The following is a 14110-nucleotide window of genomic DNA, read 5'->3' as shown; positions in this document are numbered from 1 at the left end:
TAATGTTGTACTTTACTCACATAATGGAGAAAATTTACTTCCGTAAGATGATCTAAGAATTAGGATGTATAATACTGCAACTTGCGCGAAAAATTAGCAGATATAATATTAAAACTAGGTTGTGAAGAACTTTCAGAATAGCCTGTTTGTGAGGGATTCCTTATAATTTTCAAACGTTCCCTGAAAGGTAATTTTAATATCTAGGTGTAAGCTATTTGCTTAAAAAATATTTTAAGTGGGTTCTGGGCTTCAGTGAATACTTATTTTGACTAGTACTTTACGAAATGCTTCAGGATATAAGATGGACCTGTCCTGAAGGAATAAAGTATACCTGGGGAGAATTACTAATTTAAGTACACAATTAAAAAGCAATTACATGCTAAATGGTTAGAGTTAAAGGAATCCAGAAAGGAGAAAGTTTCTTGACCTAGATGGACAGATAGCATCTTGGGCTGGATCTAGAATGGTGAGAGTGTGTGTAGGCAGCTCTGCTGGTGTCTCAGAGATCCTTGCTAGCCCCTTTGTGGATGGGAGGCCTCACGACAGCCTTTTCTGAAGGAGGAGCCCAAGGCTCAGAGCTTAGTCATCATCCTTGATCACAAAGCTTCTTAGCGGGCAACTTGCTTTCAGGGTAAGAAGACATTCCAGGTGGAGGGAACACTTGAAAAAAATGTACGGAGGTCGGGTTAGCTGTACTTTCCAGGAGTTAGTAGGTGCGGAGCTCATAGGAAATCTGGTTTAGGTGTGAGGCGTGATCCACTTGATGACTGTTAAATATCCTTCCTTGTATTACAGGGTGTGGAATATTCTAGGTGCTGAGTAATGTTTAGCCGATGTTGTGAAGGAGACACACATCTTTCTCGGTGTACTGTGGTACTGAAATTTGGTTGGTCGTTGGGTTAAAGGTTAGCGTGAGCATGATTTCACAGAGAAGCTATAAGTATCATACGAACAGAATCACTTTTTAAACTCTATCAAGACTGGGGATCATTTGTTTCTGCATTCTTTGATGATAAGAGGTGTCAGATTTTTTAAAAGTATTTCTGTTTCCTTTGTAGTCTTGTGCTGTTAATTTTGGAAAGGCCTGATTATTAAATTTATGAGATATTGTCTACCTCAAAATTTAGAACATGAGGCATCTTTAGAGCAAAACTCAACCAATTTGAATTGTAAACTTGTGTTTTAACATAACTTTGGTGGAACTTTCATTGCTTTTTCAATAGGAACGGGATATTTCAACTTGTCTTATTGAGTAGGAAATGAAAACAGAGATTTCTGGATTCTGGTGTTACTCGTGGTTTTTAGAATATCCCCTGAGAGGCCTCTGGGCTTGTGTTAGATTTCAGGTAGTGACCTTCCAAAGTCATTGCTAATTTCTCTTTGGCCTTAGAGCAACTGTCTTTCTGGGTTTTTTTCTTTGCCCTCAGGGCCTTGTCCTTCCTCTACCTTCTGGTAAATTAATTACCAGAATATTCTTTCTCTTCTGAATATCAGCCCTGAGGAATCTGTCATTCCTCACTGAAAACTCCTCAGGGTCCCTGAATCAGACTGGGTAAATTCATTCTAGAGAATTTCAGCTTATTTGTTAGATGTAGAAGGGTATTTTTCTGACCTTGTGTTTCCCTTTTTAAAAAATGTTTTTATTATGTATAAATAAAGGGCCAGTTTTTAAAAATCAGTTAAGTCTTTGTGATCATGACACATTTTTCTCTGGAAAAAAAAATAATTCACATTTTAAAAAGGTTACCTACTGTATCTGCTTGAATTAAAGTCTCTGTCATTGCTCTAACAATGTAGGGCTGGGGTTTGGGGACAGTGTCCTGTTGACAGTTCTCCCTCCTCTCAGGAGCATGTCCTCTTGCCTCTGACTTGAGAGCAGAGCTGGGACTGGGAATCTTGACCACTTTAAACCATTGACCAGAGAGCATCCTTTCTCTTTTCTTTCCTTTTTTTTTTTTTTTTTTTTTAAGGTAAATAGATCCTACAAAGGAAAAAAAAAATTCATTGAGTCTATGAATAAAGCCATGATCTCTTAAAAACTAATTTGCATCAAGGGATAGCACACAGTGACAGAACAACAAACAATTGGAGAGACCCCAGTACAGCTGAGTATGTGCTTGATTTTATAGAGTCAGGACTCAGACCCGCACAAGACTGGAAATAAAGTAAACCTTTCGCTGTGCCTCTGTGATAAAATATTATTTTCTGGCTTTGCTGGCATTGTTTAAGAATTAATGAAGATATTAAAGAAAAGACTAGGAAGAAAGATTAGAGAACAAGGGTTTTTTTTTTATAATCTAGATAAGAAAGATGGCTCATTTATCCCCATCTGTGGAGGAGGAGGAAAAGAATTACTTAAAAAAAAAATTCTTATCTTTTATTGATGTGTAGTTGATTTACAATGTTAGTTTCAGGTGTACAGCCAAGTGATTTAGTTATACATATGTGTATGTATATATTTTCAGAATTACTGTTTAACTACAGCTTTACTTTGAGAAATTAAGCTAAGCGTAAGAACTCAGTCAGTTCTGACAGCTAAATGTTAGACTGTTTTCACTATTTATTTAGCAAATCTTTGTTGAGCCCTTACCATGTTGCTAGATGCAAAGATAAATAAGAAGCATTCTAGAGGCTTAGGCAATTGAAAGTCCACTAGTAGAACCAGGTCAACAAATAATTACAGCTCCAGGTGGGCTCTGCTTTCTGACGGGTATGTGGCGGAATGACTTTATTAATGCCCAGAGGAAATTCTCATTCTGAGTTATCACAGATTTGGTTTTCAGCCCCGTGTGAAAGGCGCATGCTCACAATGGAATCATGAACGATGTGCTGTGGCTGCATAAAAGACAGGAATTAAACTGCTGGTGGTGGGGTGTAGAAAGCTTTTGATGTGTGGAAATGTTTTCCTAGGGTCTTGAAAGATAAACAAGATTGTGTGCAAATGCATGGATGCCCGAAAGAAGAGCACACTGGAAAGGAAAATTTGCTGTAGGTGGGGTATTAGATGTGAGGAAGGGGAGGGTCAGGAGGTGAGGCAGGTGGGTAAGATCAGGAAGTACTTTGTCCTGAAGTCGGGGAATGACATCATTCCACTCCCTTACCCTGGTCTCCCAGTTAAGTTACCGACAATGGCCTCTCCCACCTAAACCTGTCTTTCGTTAAGTTCTTCCTCAAACCCTACCTTTCCTGTTGCTGAAATGCAGATACTCCTCTTTTTTTAAGATATTAATGGATCAAGAAATTCATTAATAATTCTCCATCTTCATTTATATGTGAGAACATAACTATTTTCCTTGTACGAACTGAGTAAATGTAGTGTTTGCCCAAGAGGGAGCTTAAGAGGACCTGGAAAATCCTTTCATCTCTGGAGAATCCTTTAAGTTAATCTGGAGGATTCTGGAGGCACAGATGTTGGAAAGCACATTCCAACATCTTTTGAAAACTAATGTTTTCAAGTCAAGTGGAAATGCAAAAGGAATATAATATAGTCTGTGTGCAAAGAGATTTTACAAGTAGTAAGAGTATGTGCCATGGCATGGGTATCTTCTGGTACCAAGCTTACATCCAACTTCGGTGTTGTCTGAACAGAGACTCATCAGTTTTGAACTTGATAACCAAATCGTGCCTCCCTTGCAATGGCCCCAGATTTGATTTACCGTCTGGAATTTTGCAAAGCTTCTACTTTATAGAAGAAGAATAAATGTTGGTGATAACCATTCTTCCTTTCCTTTTAAAACAGGATAAATGTTTGCAGTTTCTTTTATTTTGTTTTTCTGTTGATTTTTGAAGGAAGTTAAAGAATAATGATCTTTCCAGGTTTTCAGATGACGCCGATAGAAGGCTTTAGTGTAACAGAAGCAGGAATTTTTGGGTGTTCTTGTACTTGTGGTTTCCTTTATTAAAGGACTTATTTCAATGTTGCTTTAATTTCTGGTTTGATAACATCTTCCTTGATACATTTCCATTTGATTCAGTTTGAAGACTGAGATCTCTGTTGTAACTCATTCATTTAATATGTATGCTCGGATTATGGCTTCTGCTATTGTAAACAAACAGAATAGAATGTTGTTGCTCACTTGTTGGTTTTTCCCAGTTTGAACATACTTAAAACAGCAGTGTGGCCAATGTACCAGAAAACAATAATTATCTAAAATAGGAAAGACAAAATGAACATTTACTGCCAATTTGGCTATTTAATGCAAATAGCACCCAGGTTTCATTTTTAAAGTGGAAGATGAATAGACGCTTCTGCAGACAATGATGACTGATGATTACGAGAATGACGGTAATGAGAACGACAGAACTTTATTAAGAACAAGAGACAGGTACCATATAGGAGTACTTCTCCTGCACCATCTCATTTAATTTCCGCAGTTCTTTGCTTTTCCATCTATCAGAGGTTGGTAAAGATGTTGGGTATCGTTTTGTGAGAGAGATGATGAACTAATCAGTGCATTCCCTAAAAGCAGCATTTCTCAAGCTTGAAATTAAAAGAAGGGCCTCATTCAGTGAGGACTTAAATTCTACCGTGGTAGTTGTAACATGCAAAATATGAAACTAGTTAAATATGTCTCATAAAGGCAAAGTAATTTTAAACACCCACCAGCAAACTAAAAAGCCATTACAATTGGAATTACAGTGTTAGTTCAGTGTCATGGATGATGATGTTTTGTTGAAACAAACATTACACAAAATGTGTCTGCGATATGCTAGTGGGTTCAGAGTTCTCTGATACGTATGCATCATAGGACAACTGACTTCCCTGACTGCTCTCCTTGTTCAGACCATTTCAGAGCTTTATACAGCATGGTAAGGTGTCATTTGCCCTTTGCTTGACAAGAGAGTGTCATATACATAGCAAGTTTCCCTTCCCATGACTGCGTTGCCCCCTTTGTACTGTGGACGCAAGTAGGCATCAGATACTCTCGCAAACTTTAGAGATTTTCAGGTGAATAAAAAGCAAAGTTTAATTTAAAAAATTCTTGTTGAGAATTTGTAGCTTCCCAGAATTCTGTGGGCACATCTGACTGCCCCTCCATCACCCCCAATATGCTAATTAAATTAATACAATGGAAACAATGAGAGGATGAATGGCTGGGTGCTGTGCTAAGCTCTTTATCTGCACTGTCTTTGAATCTTGCAGCAACCCTGGGAGCTCTGCAGCCCTCTTGCCCCTCTTTTATAGATGAGGATACTGAATCTTGGACATACTGAGTCAGTGCCTTCCAAGGTCACATGACTAGTAGCAAATGACTTTGAACCCAGAGGCTTTCATGCTTGAGTCTATAATTCCCCCACCAGTAGCTTTATTTCTATATTAATCCTGTAAATATATATATGGTATACTTGCCAGTGGACCAGGTACCAGGTCAGATGCTTTCTACATATTGTAATCTTTACAACAACCTTAGCAGCATGTTGCTGTCATCTGCCTTTGGTAAAGCTAAGAAGGCTGAAGGTCACCCCTTTAGTCACAGCCGCCCCCCCCACCCCCACCCCCTTCAAATATATAGACATTTAAAGACTCATTGTCAGGGTCAGTTTTAGAAGCAGAATTTAAAATAATGTCTTCATTTTCTAGATCTTCAGGAGCTTGATTTATGCTTTTCAAAGAAAAACAAATCAACTAAGAGAGCCTGTATTTATATTGATTTTTTTTTTAAATAAAAACTTGAAAGATGCCATCAGAAAACGGGCCTATTAAGCTTTTGAAAGGCCTCCGTTGTATGTGAACCTTGACAAAGGATATGAAATAAATGCCTTGTGAAATGAAGTTCTCTATGTTAAAAACGTGTTCGGTCAGCAGATTTTGTGGCAAATACATCGATGCGGTAAATATTTCATTTACTAACAGGGCTGTTTGGGAGGAGACTTGTTTACACTAGAGAACTGAAAGAAACGTAGCCCAGATCACAGGGCACAGTGAGTCTCATTGATAATCGAGCGGTACCTTCTGACTCAAATGCATCTATAAAGTGACTATTTAAAACACAACACTGTGTCACCATCTATGCAATTTATGTGAGGTTACTGGCAATTAGTATACTGATAGCTCAGACAGTATTAGGAATTCTGGGTGTGTGTATGTGTGAGCATACGTGTAAGTGTGTATGGGTGCACACACACACAACCCTGTGTGGAGCCCATGAACCCAGCTACAGTTCATGTGCTTTTGAACACTGATGGATTTTTATTTTGAATGCATGCTACCACTCATGTTCAAATATTACTTTGCACAGAGCAGAAATTATTGCCTTGAGCACGAACCGTTATTTAGGGGTTTTAATCGATTGCTTTTGTTTGAAGGATAATACATTGGTGGGGATAAACATATCAGAAAGTTCAGAAAGTCTCCCCTATGTTATATGTAAAAGTCTCCTAGAAAACTGTTGCTTTGTTTTGCTTTTCATTCGCTGCCATTTGGATATGTCCTTCTCAACTGTTTTATTACTCAGAACTCTACTGGTTACTTGCTAAGTTCTGGAATAGTAGGGTGCTTAACTAGAGGGATGGAATCTCTGACCTGGTAGAACTAGTGGGTCAAACAGACAACTAGCAAGTCCATGATCCCAAATTTTGGTGAGGACTGAGAAGACCTATGCCAAGTGGGGGCTCCAGGGTTGAGCAGGCCTTTGTCAGTTGGGGACGGGGCATCTCAAAGGAAACAGAGCCACGTGACTGCAATGGAGCCACTGCCCAGAAGCTGGAAGGCATGCAGAGTGGCAGTCATGTAAGGCTAGCATGGCGACAGGTGGGTCATTAGCTTGGACAGGCCAAAGGGCTCTTCATGCCATTTAAAAGAGGTTCAACCAGGGAGTGCACCCACATGCAACAGAGAGGTAGAAGAAGGAAACTGAGAAGAAAAAGGCACAAGCGTGGGAGAGAAACTGGAGAAACTGAAAACCAAGAGCTAGGTTAGGGGTGGGAAGGTGCAGGCTCAAGCCAGAGGGTATGAGGGATGCATGGTGTCAAACGTGGCTGTTGCCTTCAGGACAAGCACTCTACGGAGTAGCTGACTTTAGCAGTGAAGTGGTCACTGGTGGCCTTATCAAAGCAATATCATTATCCCACTTGTCTGTTGGAGTTCTGGCATCTGAAAAGAGGAATTGTATGGTGAGAAAGTCTCATAAGCATAGTCACCGTTTCTAATGACAGTGGAGTATGGCTAGTGAAATCCCTGAGGTGAGAAGGAGGAGCGAGCAAAGGAGGAAGAGTTTTACTCAAGCTACTCCAAGGAAGTGGATGGTGTACCTAGGAGCATGGAGAATTTTTAGGTGACAGGATTTATCTTATGTAGCTTATAAGCAAAATTACTTCGCTTGGTTGCTGATTTAAAAAATTGGTCCAGCTTGTCAGAATGCCAGTGGTTTGTCAATTAGTTAACAATAAAAGAGGCTGAATTCTTTCCCTGCTTTTGAGCTCATGGGGCGATAAGAGGTGGAGAAGGGAGGGCGGATCAGGGCCCTGTGGTCCCAGGAAGGCTGAGGTGGGCCTCCCGTCCCCAGTGTTGTGTTGGGAAGGCACAGTGACGGAGAGGCAGCTATGGGCCGATGTCCCTCCCCTCTGCCCGTCTCTTGCTTTCACTTACTCTCTTGCCCTTGTTAATTTCTGCTTCATTCTCCAAGGAGCAGAGAGTGAGTGACCTTCTGGCTTGGACACACCTGCTTTTTGACTCACTAGCATTTTTCAGTCTGTCCCTTTAGGAACTAGGTGATACCTCTTCTTGTTACTTAAAGGAAGGGGAAAAAGAGAGAGAGAGAAAAGGAGAGAGAGGAGGGTAGGAGCAAAAATTGGCAGAAAACCCTGCGAGAAAATGAGTTTGACAGATTTGTTCAGTTCTGGATTTCTGGCTTCCTGTTTCCTAAATCTGTCAGAAAAGCCCTGCCCCCACGATAAGTAAAATCCCTAAGGCCACTGTCGGAGAAGAGGGGAGATACACATCATTTTCTCTCCAAATTATCAGAGAAAGATCCATGCAGACAGAACCAAGACACAAATCATTATCTTCAAATTATTGGCGGGAAATCAAATGAATGCTTGAGGCTTTACAATGGGTGGGCTGATGTGGAGGGGGAAAAATAATTGAAAAACAGAATGTCTCATGAATAATAAATTAGTAAAATCTAGTTGTAATTTAATTTGAATCCTACCACTAATGGGATTGCTCGTGATTAGCGGTGTGGTGGGCTTTTTTTTTTTTTTAATCACTTCGTGAAATTTCGCCTCTCTACCTATGCTGTCTCTCCGGAACATCGATCTTATGACGTTTAACTGCTTGTTTTCACTTGGCTGTTCTCCAGTTTGGCCAGGAGCTCTGTGGAAGCTGGGACCAGGCATACTGCATTCTCAGTGCTGAGCTCCAGAAGGCTCCTGGGTGCGTCAGAGAAAGTTGGCTGAGATTGTCTGATGTGGTGAGGGGTCCCGCTTTGGGATGGAGGCTGGACCAGTGATGTTCTCTTTCCTGGATGCACTGGCTCCACACTCTGCTCTCAGCAAAATTCCAGCCCTGGCCAGGCTCTCCGGGCCGGTTGAGTGAGTCCCCCCCGGCTGCAGGATGGAAGGGCCACCTGGCTGGGAGCCAGTGGAACCCCACTGCAAAGCCCACCTCTGCTCCACCCCACAAGAACCTTAGTAGTTTTTATGTACTTTTCCCAACCTTAGCAAGTAAGCGGGGTAATTATACCTACCTCATTGCTTTGTAATATGACTCAAATAGGGTAATTACTGTGAAAACACTTTATAAATTATAGAGGCAGTAGTTGTAGTTGGGCTTGTAAGAGGACAGAACAATGGCTGGAAATACTATACTTTCTATGCAACTTGTACTCTTGGCAAGGTGCCTTATATAGAGAAGGTGATAGATAGATAGATAGATAGATAGATAGATAGATAGATAGATAGATAGATAGAGATACAGATAAATAGGGTCAGTTTTCTTGGCCTGCAGAATTGCTGCCTAATTCAAAGCCACATCCCCAAACCACACTCCAGTCTTCCCATCTCTATCCTCCAGAGATCGGGTTAGCTGTCTGGCCAGCCGCCATGTTTCTGACTCTCCTGACCCACCACTGCCAACGGGGCTTCTTGTGGCTGTGCGAGCACTGGAGGCCTTAAAGTAGCCCTTGACTTCTTGCATTATTCTCTATTGGAAGCCTTCTTGTATCACGTTTTTTTTTTAATAGAGTCTCCAGGGAAAAGGAACCTTGAGGGTTTTTCAAGGTGAGATGAAGGGCTAGGCAACTAGTTCCCCAGATGCGTCCCGTAAGTTGGCTGGTCAGCACTGAACGCAGTTCACGCTTGTATGGTGGAGACTCCACCCCCATAAATCACAGCCGATGCTTTCCTGTGTCTCACATGCGGGTGGGGCAGGTAATTCCCTCTGTGTGCGCTGTACTTACCAGTATCAAATAAGGCTGTGGGTTCTGATCGTCTTCATGTGGGATATCAAATGTTGTCTTTTATTCTCAAGATCTCAGGGAGGAGTACTGAAGGCAGTCCGTCTAAAAGGGGCTGAGGTGCCCTAGAAAGAAGCATGAACGCGAGTCAGTTGTCCCTGAGTCAGTTCTGGATACTTGAGACTTGGAATGGAAAAAAAATGGGGTTACTATTAGAAACAGAGTACAGAATGAAGAGGAGAGTTCCTTTGGGAAGAATTAAATTCAATTTCCATTGTGTGGGAGTAATATTGGAGGTTCAGAATAAAGCTGACTTTCTTTCCACCTGAAGAATAATCGCATAGACCTTTTCAGATTGTTGCCCCAAAAAAGTTTTAAAGACACATGTCAAATTCTAGATGAACAAGACAGGCAAAGGGTAGCATTCCAATGTCATTGTTACCGAATTTCCAAACTTGAAAATACTTACCGTAATATAAAGGTGTGTGTAAAATGCTTTGCATAAATACTGAAATAATGTTCATCTCCCCGAGTTAAAAAAAAAAGTGTCAAGATTAATTTCAAAATGGTTGGGCTGAGTTTTCATGGCGTTTCTACTTCATATGATATACATTTATCAGGCTAAGTCTCGGAATTAAGGGAGAATCCAGGAATAAGCAGCTTGAGTAATACATGACTGTTCTCCAAAAATCGCATGAGAGAGAGAGAAAGAATAAAGATGGTTTATTATATGGTAGGGAATGACCTTGTCCTTTTCTTACTTAACCTGAATTTCTTAGGTTATTAAATAGATTTTGGATTGAATAGGTTTTCACCAGCAGGGTGCCTATCGGGTTGTGTCAAATTAGTCACTAGTTAATGGAGCAGCATGGGGTCCAGTTCACCATGATGAGTTAGTTCCTGGCTCTGCAGCTCTCTAGCTAGAGGGCATTTCTTGTCATGCTTTTTAAGACCAAGTTTAGTCTTAAAGCTCCTGCTACTGATTGATAGTAGCTAATGTCATTATCTTCATGTATGAACATTAGGTGTCATAACCTTGCCACAAGGCTCCATGAAGCTATTTTGGTCATGTTGTTAACACTTCTTCTACTTTAAATACCAACTGCCTGCATTATCTGCTATGACTACACTGGGTTTTATTTTTAATTTGTTGATAAGTCTCGTCCTGGTTAAGAACATTTATCTGAGTGTTCCTTCTCAGATTGTTCAAAGCGGTCTTGATAGTGACATTATGAGTGTCTCTGTGTGTGCGTTTGTTCATTTTGCTTGCTTGGAGGTTCAAAATGCATAGTAACTGCTTATCGTTTGCACTCTCTGGAACATTCTTTGTATTTATAAATAACCGTCATGCGTGCTGATAATGTTGACAGCGTACAGCAAGCAACTCTGTACTTTTGTTTCCTCTTTTCAGAAAATTGCAGTGCTGTTTAAAATGCTTGGGGACCAGGGGTCTTCTCTTTGCCCCTCCAGGTCTACTCTCTGCCCCAGACTTGTATGGACTACATCGCTGGGCTCCTTTGCTCTCAGTTTCTGGATGGAGAATGAAATCCTTGGCAGAGAATCAGTTTCTTGATTCTTAAAACTTGAAACTCAGAATTAATTTTTATTTCACCATAACTAGACAATGCATCATTTCATAAATGAGAAAATTGAGACCCAAATAAGGTGGTGAGCGTTGCTTTTGAATATTACAGCTGGGCTCTCAGGGACATTTAGTACTTTGGACCATAATCTTGAACAGAAAGTAAATTATTTTACTCTGGAGAGAAGATGCTTTATACAGGTTGATAGGATGAATATCTTTAGTCAAGAAAGTAAAACTAAAGAAGAATTACTATTTTAAAAAGGAGTTCGTTGGAAGTAAACCAGATGTCCATCAACTGATGAATGGATACAGAAAATGTGGTATATTCATCTAAAATAATACTTTTCAGCCTTAAAAAGAAGTGAAGTTCTGATACTTTCTACAGCCTGGGTAAATCTTTAGAACATTATGCTAAGTGAAAGAAGCCAGGCACAAAGGATCATATATTCCATTTACATGAAATGTCTAAAATAGGTAAATCTATAGAGGCAGAAAGTAAATCAGTGGATGCCTGGGATTGGGTGGTAGGGAGCTGGAATTGGGGTGATACAGGAGGTGATGGCTAAGAGGTGCAGGGTTTCTTTTTGGCTGAAAAAAAGTTCTGAAATCGATTGTGGTAATGGATGTGCAACACTGTGAATATACTAAAAACCATTGAACTGTATGCTTTAAATGGGTGAATTGTATAATTGGTGAATTATATCTTACTAAAGGTATTAAAAAATTAGTCAGTGTCACTAGAAACAAAACCAAAAACACATACACAAAAATATATGTATTGCCTATTCGATACGAGTTTAACCAAATATTTGCTTTCAGATTCTGTGAGTTTTTAAAATAAATTTCTGATGGTTACCATTACCAGGAAGTATATAAAATTTGTGCAATGTGTTTGTTAGTACATTTACAGAGTTTGTTTCTTCTCCAGTTTATGAGGTTTGGTTTTTGTAGGTTTGTTTGTTTATGAGGAGAAAGATCCAAGTAGAAAACTAAATTTCTATAATGTTTTTCTTTTAGGGCTATTATTTCAAGTGTTGCTTGAAATTTACTTTGTTTTTTTTATGTTTTGTGGGCTCTGCCAGTTCATTCATTTTGGAGGAGCAGGTGTACAAATGCTGCAGGAGTTGAGCTGTCTTCTGAATGCCGTGTGCTCATATTGTGGATTTCAGATTCTGACAATAAACATTTTTGTAACTTGCAGATAAAATTTTTTTCCGTCTGATCCAGTGGTAAAACTTATCCTTTGTACCATTCAGATTCAACTTGACTATAATAGAAATCATTATTCAAACAGTAGAGTAGTACCAGCCTTGCAGTGGCACCTAAACTAAAAAGAGAATTAGTAAAATGGTCTTAATTACATGCTTGTCTGTTTGATAGGCGGTAAGAAAAGGAGAGTTTTGCTTTTGAAAAGTGAAAGGGGCCTGTTTGGAAAAAGGGGTTGTCAATACAATTGCATGCATTGCTGTCAAGAATTATTCTGAAAAATGTTGATGCATTAAACATAAGAGCCTTTGTTCGAACTCTTGCTCTAAAGGGGGCAACCTTCAAATCTAAAAATACTCTGATTAGGGACCCGTTTTACTTTAATAACATAACATCAGTGTTTCTCTTTACAAAAGATCTGCATTTTTGAAGTTCATCTGTAACTAGTTTTGGAGATAAAATTGTTTTATATTTAGTAGGTATCTGCTTTGGCTAAGTCTTCTCCTTTTCCTGTATACAGTTGATATAGGCTGTCCAGTTCAAGCCAGTTGAGTTTCAGCTTTTCAGATAAATATTTTGAATTTAAGAGTAATTCTTTTAAGGGCAGTGATTAAATACTTTTCAAATGGTTATCATAGAGAGTTGTGGCATAAGTGGACATGCGCATCTTAAAACTTAGCAGGCTCTCAAATAGTTGATGAACGAATAAGTGAGAGTAGGGGGAATGTGGCTGGAACCCTAGCCCCTCCCACCCCCACTTTAACTAGAATACTTTCTCCCTCAGACTTGGTGTGTGTCTGAGTGAATAATCATCAAAGCCTAGGGAGGGTGAAATTTAATTTTTGTGATCTTCTTCAAACTCCTAGTGTTCAAGTCTGGCGGTGCCCGTAAGAAATAAATGCTGGTGTTTGTTCTGCTTTTCTGAGTCATTAATCACCTCATTGCCCAGAAGACTACTGAGGTCTTCCTATGCTGAGATGCTGAGTATTGTAGAGTTGGATCGAATGATGATTATGATGATGATGACTATGACGGAAAAGAGGTTGACGTAATATCTTTTATAATGTCAGCGCTCTAGGAAAACAAGAAACCAGTTCTATAGCAGATGACCATGGGTTTCCTTGGAGGTTGACAATGACTGGATTATCAGTGTAGCCAGCATTCTTAGCACTTGAGCCAGTGTCTGAGAATGTGGAACAGTAATCCCTCTTCCATATTAGGAGATGGAAGCTCCTAATAGTTGAAAATAGCAGTCCTTTCAGAAGATTTCTCTATTACATTTGCTCTGGGATGGTTTCTTCTTAATGAATAATTCAAGAGCCTCTTTGGGTAGCACTTCTTATGTAATTAAAGCGTTGGGTACTCCTTAGTCAGCTGACAACCTGCATCCTAATATATGGGCATTACGTTATGTAGATGACCAGTTGTGACGCTTAATAGTGTTTGGGGCCCTGGGTTAGATCTTGACTTAGATCTTATTGTCTTTCTAAACAATGAAGTGTCAACAGGGGATAAACTGCTTGGTGACTGAGTTCCTGGCTCCACTCCCGAGAGCTCCCTTTATAAGAGGGGCTGAGAAGTGTCAAAGTAAGCTACCAATGGGGAGGAGGGTGCTCACTGTAATTTACAGCTTTTTTAGTACCGCTGAGCATAACACTGGAACTAGTACAATGCATTGATGACATTCTTGGGGATAAGAAATCTGATGACGTTAGGCAGCTGCAGGGAGGGAAGGGATCTGAAAATTCACGGTTCTTGGACAGGACAAGCCGAGGGAGTAGGAAGCAGCAGAGGAGGCTTATCACCTGGCTAGGAAGCTGGAAGTTCAAGGCCCCTCACTTTCAGGCCCCGAGTGATGGGATTTGTTGGGAGTAATTCCAGAGTGTCCTCCGAGCAGTGGAGAAACCAGGTTGTCATCTGAAAA

The 14110-nt window shown here is 40.1% G+C and overlaps 1 protein-coding gene across 1 annotated transcript in view; it reads left to right on the top strand.

The window, feature by feature from the left end:
• CDH2 (cadherin 2) overlaps positions 1-14110 on the top strand; it is a 193684-nt gene that overhangs the window by 90505 nt on the left and 89069 nt on the right. The window lies entirely within an intron of this gene.

Source organism: Camelus bactrianus, chromosome 24 (genome assembly GCF_048773025.1).
Source record: "Camelus bactrianus isolate YW-2024 breed Bactrian camel chromosome 24, ASM4877302v1, whole genome shotgun sequence".
NCBI lineage: Eukaryota > Metazoa > Chordata > Mammalia > Artiodactyla > Camelidae > Camelus > Camelus bactrianus.
The sequence above is the reverse complement of the archived record's forward strand: the minus strand, read 5'-3'. Positions and strand labels throughout refer to the sequence as shown.